This window comes from Aristolochia californica, unplaced genomic scaffold (genome assembly GCF_029961685.1).
Source record: "Aristolochia californica isolate CCGP_79_NKW_82.1479 unplaced genomic scaffold, dmAriCali1.0.hap1 SCAF_14, whole genome shotgun sequence".
Classification (NCBI taxonomy): domain Eukaryota; kingdom Viridiplantae; phylum Streptophyta; class Magnoliopsida; order Piperales; family Aristolochiaceae; genus Aristolochia; species Aristolochia californica.
Genome location: NW_027181815.1, coordinates 22,240,540 through 22,248,412, shown reverse-complemented (window position 1 = coordinate 22,248,412; position 7,873 = coordinate 22,240,540).

Genomic DNA, 7,873 nt, shown 5'->3' with positions numbered 1-7,873 from the left:
CTCTTTGCCGTGACCAAGAAAAGAGAGTACCTTGCTCTAGCAAGGTCAGCATTGATGTGGGGTCTTCTACCTAGCTCAACAACTCGGTAGGACCCTCAAAAGAGGATCTTTCCTCCTGGCCAAGCATTGGTTAAGGAGAAATACTCATACACAGACCCTTGACGTGAAGTGAGTAAATTCTGAGTGCTGGATTCACAAATCCCACGCCGTGTTACTCGATCCATGACCCGGGACCGTAACAACTTGGTATCAGAGCAGGGTAACATGGGGGATAATATCAGCAATGAAGAAATTCAAATCAGGATACAAAAGATAGAAGATAGCCTTGAAACAGCACAACCAGTGTTGGGAAAGGTTTGTGGTTTGGAAGAAGAGATGAGTCGAATCATTAGCATGCTACAGGAGTTGAGGACAGAGAGACATCAGAGTCCAGAGGTGAGAGAGGTTGCTCAACCATATCACTGAAGATGGGAGCAGTGGCCTGGGCGCACTGCTGTCCAAGCACCTCAGCATGGAGGCACAATCCCAAGGTACACCAAGTTAGAGTTTCCCTCTTTCAATGGTTCTGTGGATCCCGTAATTTGGTTGCATAGATGTGAAAAAAAAATTTTGAACCAAGGGACTACTGAATGGGATAAGGTGCAACTAGCCTCTTTCCATATGACAGATGAAGCCATGTTATGGGTGACTCAAGTAGAGAAAGAGAGACCGGGAATGACTTGGGGAGAATTTAAAAATCTATGCACAGTTAGATTTGGGCCTCCCACCAACAGCAACCCCTTGGGAGAGTTAGTCCTATTGAGACAAACGGGTTCGGTGGAACACTATCAAAAACTCTTCCAGGAAAAGTTGGTTTGTGCTGGAGAGAGGGTATTGGTTGACCAGCAGGTCTCCTTATTCACAGCAGGTCTCAATGAGTATTTACGGCTAGAGGTAGAACTCCTTATGCCCACGGATCTAGCTCATGCCATGAATATGTCCCGAGCAATGGAACAACGACAACAGTTGCAGCAACGTAAGCCGGGTTGGTCGAGTGAGAGGAACACTTCCTCCACATGGCAAGGGCACTGCTATAATTCATCTCAGGGAACATCTACAGTAGCACCATCCAGACACACTCCGACTACGACTCGGGTAGCCGATCCCCGCCCTGGTAATTCCCTACCGAGCTTTATAAAAAAATTGACGAGTGCGGAGATGGCAGAAAGGCGGTCCAAAAATCTCTGTTATAACTGTGATGAGCAGTATCGGGTCGGACACCAATGTAAATGATTATTTTGGCTCGAGATGGAGGATTCAGAGGATCCAGAGGAACCAGAGGATATTATCGAGGAGGAACCACCAGAGATATCCTTGCATGCTATTACTGGGCAGAAATCGCCTACTACAATGCAAGTCCAAGCTCATGTCATCGACCGAGAACTGGTGGGACTAGTCGACTCGGGGAGTACACACAATTTTCTGAGTTTGACAGTCGCACAGCATCTCCAGCTCCAGATACACACTCATCCGACAGCCACCGTCTCAGTGGCCAATGGCGAGAAGGTCCCTAGCTATGGGATTAGTAAGGCGGTAACTTTTTCCATTGGATTTACTTCACTTAATGCGGATTTTTTTGTTATTCTCCTAGCGGGATTTGATATGGTTTTAGGCATTAAATGGTTACAAACATTGGGGCCCATTCTGTGGGACTTTTCGGCTTTAACCATGAGCTTTGATTTGGCCAGAAGTCGGGTACTCTTACAGGGCTGTCAGGTGGACAGGGCCCACCGCATACACACTTTGCAAACACAGGATCAGCCTGACAGTACTAGTGATGGTCTGGTTGAGGAGTTCTATGACCTCTTCCAGGAGCCTTCGGGGTTGCCTCCCATGAGGCACTGTGACCACAGGATCTGTCTGAAACCAGGTTCTGAGGTAGTGGTCGTGCGACCATACCGTTACCCACACCTTCAGAAGGACGAGATAGAGCGTCAGTGCCATGAGATGTTGAAACAAGGTCCTATTCGTCCCAGCCGCTCCCCGTTCTCTTCACCCGTCTTACTTGTGAAGAAACATGATGGGACATGGAGGTTCTGCGTGGATTATCGGGAGTTGAACGTGCAGACAGTAAAAGACAAGTTCCCGATTCCGGTAGTGGATGAGCTTCTGGATGAGTTACATGGGTCGTGGTTATTCATTAAACTCGACCTCCGTTCGGGATACCATCAGGTCCGGATGCACCCCTCTGATATCGAGAAGACGGCGTTCCGCACACACCATGGCCACTTTGAGTTCGTCGTCATGCCGTTCAGGTTATCCAATGCACCCTCCACTTTTCAAGCTTTGATGAACGAGGTATTTAGCCCCTATCTTCGAAAATTTGTTCTTTTATTTTTCGATGATATTTTGATATATAGCAAGTCGGTTGAGGAACACTTGGCACACTTGAGGATTGTTTTCGACTTGTTAAGAGCACATCAGCTCTATTTGAAACACTCCAAGGGTTCTTTTGCGGCTTCACACGTGGGATATCTGGGACACATTATCTCACATGAGGGGGTTACGGTGGATCCCGAGAAGATCTGAGCTATTCACGAGTGGCCGCAACCACAGTCGTGTTCTGCATTACGGGGTTTTCTGGGTCTTGCGGGCTACTACCGTAAATTTATTCAGAACTATGGGCCAGTGGCAGCACCATTGACGAGTTTACTCAAGAAAAATTCCTTTATTTGGAATGAGGGGGCCACCACATCGTTTGTGGCACTCCAAGCTGCCCTCGCATCCGCGCCAGTATTACAACTTCCCAACTTCGACGAATTGTTCGTGGTAGAGTGCGACGCTTCGGGCGTGGGCATGGGGGCCGTTTTACAGCAGTTGGGCCATCCTATTGCTTATTTTAGCAGACAGTTGGCAGTCCACCATCACAAACTGGCATCCTATGAGCACGAATTGATTGGGTTGGCCAAAGCGGTCCAACATTGGAGGCCTTATCTCTGGGGCCGGGCTTTTCTCATACGCACGGATCACTACAGCCTTAAATTCTTACTAGAACAGCGTTTGACGACGTCGCCACAACAACACTGGATCAGTAAGTTGTTGGGGTTTGACTTCTCGGTGGAGTATCGTGCAGGGAGATTAAATAAGGCGGCAGATGCCTTGTCACAGTGTTTTGAAGATCAGCAGTCGGTCTATTCTATCGGCCAGCCGAGATTTCTCATTATGGACTTGGTGCGAGAAGCACATGCTACTAACCTTGCACTGCAGGAACTGCATCAGCAGATCTCAGAAGGGACAATGAATGTGAAGTGGTCCATCCAGGATTCACTTATTTATTATAAGCATCGAATTTTCCTTCCACCCAAGTCCGAGTTGATTCCAGCTATTCTCTCGGCCTACCACGACAGTACACACGAGGGGATCCAGAAGACCTTGCACAGAATTCGAGCTGATTTTTACTGGCAAGCCATGAAAGCCTCTATTGCGACTTATGTTGGCGACTGTCAGGTATGCCAGCGCAACAAAGCCGAGCACTTGAGTCCAGCCGGTCTTCTCCAGCCTCTGGCCCTTCCAACGCAGGTTTGGGCCGACATTTCAATGGATTTTGTGGAAGGCCTACCCCTGTTAGCCGGCAAATCCGTACTTTTCGTAGTGGTTGATCGATTCTCCAAGTACAGGCATTTTATACCTATGGCTCATCCGTATACAGCAACACGGGTTGCTCAGAATTTCCTGGAGCAGATAGTCCGCTTACATGGCATTCCAGAATCCATTGTGAGTGATAGAGATGCAGTTTTCACGAGCACCTTTTGGCGGGAACTGTTTCGCTTGAGTGGGACGAAATTGAAGTTCTCCTCCGCCTATCATCCACAGACAGGCGGGCAGACTGAGGTGGTGAACCGCACCATCGAGATGTATCTACGGTGCTTGGTGGGGGATCGTCCGCGGCAATGGGTTCAATGGCTTCCATGGGCCGAATATTGTTACAACACTTCGTTCCACTCTGCATTGCAATCCACTCCTTTTTGGGTTATATATGGTCGGGATCCACCTCGCCTCCTCTCGTACAACCCAGGGTCCACCCGCGTGGACACGATTGATCAGGCACTCATAGACAGGGATTTACTGCTACAGAATATCACAGAACGGCTACGACATGCCCAAGCTCGGATGAAGGATGTATACGACAGAGGCCACCGTGAGGTCTCTTTTGAGGTTGGAAAGTATGTGTGGCTACGGCTCCAGCCCTACCGTCAGCAGTCTCTAGCGGGACCTCCACGTCATAAGCTCTCACCCCGATTTTTTGGGCCGTTTCCCATTCTTCGACGCGTGGGACCAGTCTCCTATCAACTCAAATTACCGGACACAGCCAAAATTCACGATGTGTTTTATGTCTCTCTTTTGAAGCCGCATTCAGGAGCACAACCTACATCCACTTCATTCCTACCACCAGTTGATCATGGCGAGGTTATTCTTAACCCAGCTGTGGTGTTGCGTGCACGGCTGACCAATGATCATTAGGAGATTCTCGTTCAGTGGACGGACACTGACCCCGACGCTACAACATGGGAACGTGTGGACATCTTCAAACAAGTCTACCCAGCTTTTGAGCTTGAGGACAAGCTCTTTCTCCATGGGGAGACAGATGTTGTGGACTCAATAGCACACCGAGTCACATAACAAAGAAGACAACAACAACTCACTCAATAGGATTTAATTCTTATATTTCTTTGAGTAGGATTTATTTCTAATATTGTTTTAAGTAGGATTTATTTCTTATATTGTTTTAAGTAGGAGTTATTTCTAATTACTTTTTATGTAAGGGCATTATGGGGAATTATTGTAACCCTAACCCTAAAACTCCCTATTTAAGGGATAGGTATGAATGAAATAGGTAAGCTTTGAGATTTTAGAATAACCTAGTCTAAATAGGTTGGGATCACCTCTTGATCCCGAGTTTAGGGTTTACTCCAAAAATCCAACCTATCATTCACCCTCCATTGCCATCCATCTTCACCCAAATTCATCCACCATCATCCCTACTAAGAAAAGGAGCTTCCTGCCCCTTTTTCGAGCCCAAAGAGGAGGTCTATCCTCCTTCTTGGCAGCAGCAGCAAGAGAGGCCCAATTCCTCCCTTAGCAAGCAGCAAAGTGAGGATTTTTATCCTCAAATCTTGAGCAATTCCTGGTGCAACGTGGGAGCTGATCATAGCATCAAAGAAGAGGTATTAATCTATCCCAAACTCGTGTTTCAAGTTATTTAAGAAAGAAGGATTGCATTCTTAGCTAGAGCAGCAACAAAGAGGGCCAAACCCTCTTTGCCGTGACCAAGAAAAGAGAGCACCTTGCTCTAGCAAGGTCAGCATTGATGTGGGGTCTTCTACCTAGCACAACAACTCGGTAGGACCCTCAAAAGAGGATCTTTCCTCCTGGCCAAGCATTGGTTAAGGAGAAATACTCATACACAGACCCTTGACGTGAAGTGAGTAAATTTTGAGTGCTGGATTCACAAATCCCACGCCGTGTTACTCGATCCATGACCCGGGACCGTAACACAGGGACTTCTACCTATCAGTCTCGAGCTGAAAAGGAAGTCTTAATGGATCCATCCCTGATGGAAATGGACTTGTCTAGTAATGAGAAATCATTCAAGACAAAATTGGTTACCCTGTCTGAGTTTACAAGGTTGAAAAGCCTAAATAAACCAGATAAAACTAGTTTTAATGAGTTTGAGTTTTTAAAGAAATTTAAACCTTTAAAACTTTCGAACATTATGTCTGAGGAACCCTCGCTACGCCCTCAAAAGGTGGACAACGGTCGTTCAAAGATCGAATCCGATCATACTGTTCAATTCCAGAGATGGAATGAACAAATTGGACAAGGGATGAACACTCCCTTCTTCACCACTAAGTCCAGCAATAGTTGGAACCTAGTGAAGCTGAGTCATGAAATAGACTCAAAATATGCATCCATGCTTTATTCATATGGATTCATAAAATAGATGGTACTTCACTCCACCGACTTATCAGTTTTGGAGAAAATGCCAAAGGAGATTATGGAGGCTTGCAAAAGTTTCATCTCCATAACAAAGAGTAAACGAATTCTACTTCATTTCATTTCCTGTATTGCTGAAATTGTTACTGACACAAAGATGTTTCCAAGCATTTCTGTTGCAACACTAGAAGGCATCAAAGAAGGTAACGCGAATATGGAATATGATCCCAGACATGTTCCAAAAGCCAAACCATGCCTAGAAGCAGTCTGGCCAACCGGGCGTATTCACGAGCTCAAGAATCTGATACAGCTCATACAACAGCTGATTCAAAAAAAAAAAGTTTTGTCTACAAGACCTCTGTCCCACTGACGATCGTCTCGAAAAGCTATAAAGAGACTCTAGCACCTGTCCAGACCAGTCTCGAAGCAACACTAAAGAAACTCCTCAGGGGAAATATTACCTTCAGCAAAGCAACCAAGGAAAGCTTCTACCAGATGGCCCAAAAGACTTTTTCAAAGGGGCACACCTGTAGATTGTGCACAGAAAGGCAGTTGTCCGAATGAGCAGTCAGTAGCCATGTCAGTAGACAAATCAGCAGTCATTAAGGCCCAAGACGAAATCAAAGGCGGCTAAAAAGTCCGCAAAGGTGGCTTCAAAAGTCATCAAAGGCGGCTACACCAATTCAACAATGGTGGCTACAAAAGATTCCTGCACGTCCGCATCAGGACGTTACAAGAGAAAAAAATATTTCTACCCCTGCTTTCAGTGCCGAAAGGTAATAATGCAAGGGCAAAAGTGAGATGCCAAAAAGACAAAAGTTACCCTTTGTCTTTAAACACACACTTTCAATTAAGGGTAAAAGCGGAAGAAATGAAAGATCTTCAGCTATAAATTCGAAGCTCCTTCAGAGGTTGAGATATTCGAAAAACGGAGAAGCATTAGCCAATTCGAAATCCGATATTCAAGAAGAAAAAAGCGATTTCCGGCGAGCATCCTCTGGCAAGCTCGTTAAAGCACGGTATGTGCTTAACAGCCGTAATGGCTGAGTAGAAAATAGGGAACCGACTGATGGCACGGTCGGTAACTTCGGGAGTTATATAGATAAGTAGTTTTCTTTCCCTTTCTTAAGGGTGTGTATTTATGTTGTTTTATTTTGTTTGAACAAGTGTTTTTATATTTTTCGCATGTTTGTAATATTGTGCTTCGTACAGTAATTTTCGTCTATATATATGATCTCCACAGTGTTTGTTTTTACTGTTCCAAAATTACTATTCAAAAGTACTGTTCATTTTTACTATTCATGTTTACTGTTCACTCGTCAAAAAGAAATAGTATCAATATAGTGCCAAATAGAACAGAAGCTAGAGACTTGGAATTATTCGGCTACGCTCCGAGGTAGAAAACGAAACGGAGTTGTGCTCTACCCTCCTCAAGCAAGGGGAGAGAGAAAAAAAGGTAAAAAAAAAGAGTTTGCGGATAGAGAGAGAAGAGAAGGAGAATAAAAGAGAGTAGAGAGAGAACACTTCACACGAGAGAAGAAAAAAAATAAGAAACTTGCTTGATGAATTCCGAGTTACAATCACCTCTATTTATAGTTGAGGAGGTGATAGAGTCCATGTACAAGTAATTTTAGGATTCCTAATTACATTCCAACTAGAACTCTCCAAGATAAGTCTATCATGATATGATTACATTATCTATTTAAGACACTAATTTAACTCAACTACAAACACCTTCTTTAAGGACGTGAATCAAGCTAGAGAGTCAGCTCTTGGTCTTATCTTGCGGGTCCCACATAATCTTCCAGCTCATGTAGATAGAGATACTAGCTCATGGTATCTTTTTGGGTCGCACTTGATCTTCAAATCTTCTATTTAATTTCAGCACATGTTCCTTATC